Below are 533 nucleotides of genomic sequence, written 5' to 3' on the forward strand. Positions count from 1 at the left end.
TTTAAATTAAATAAAAAATATGAACACCATAAACCTACATGGTTAACTCGCCCTGGATTGTTTGGAGACCCAACCTAACCTTGCTATTGTGACCTAAATTTTATTTGTCTAACCACCTTGAACTTGATTCACAATGCCATATCCTTTAACTCTCTTCCTTCTCTATCATCTTCCAAACATCACTTTTGCCAGAAACATAATCTACTTGCAATCTTGTCTGATTCATAGTATCTTTATCTACATCCAATTGGGTACTTGCAGATTTTGATCCATATTTTTTCTACTCCATCTCCAATAACGCAAATGGGTGAATATTGCGCTTCAACTACTCTAACCCTGGTCCGTTACTACTACCACAACCCACCTACATTCAATAACAATAAGTCAATAACAATAACAACAGAGACGAGTGAGACAAAGAAAAAGTAAATTGAAGTTAGAAAAGATCAAATTAGAGGAAAAAAGAGAAACATTGACAGAGTATGTGTGTGTCAGAGAGAGAGAGAGAGAGAGAGAGAGAGAGAGAGAGAGAG

Source organism: Arachis duranensis, chromosome 5, assembly GCF_000817695.3.
Source record: "Arachis duranensis cultivar V14167 chromosome 5, aradu.V14167.gnm2.J7QH, whole genome shotgun sequence".
In the NCBI taxonomy this organism is placed as follows: Eukaryota; Viridiplantae; Streptophyta; class Magnoliopsida; order Fabales; family Fabaceae; genus Arachis; species Arachis duranensis.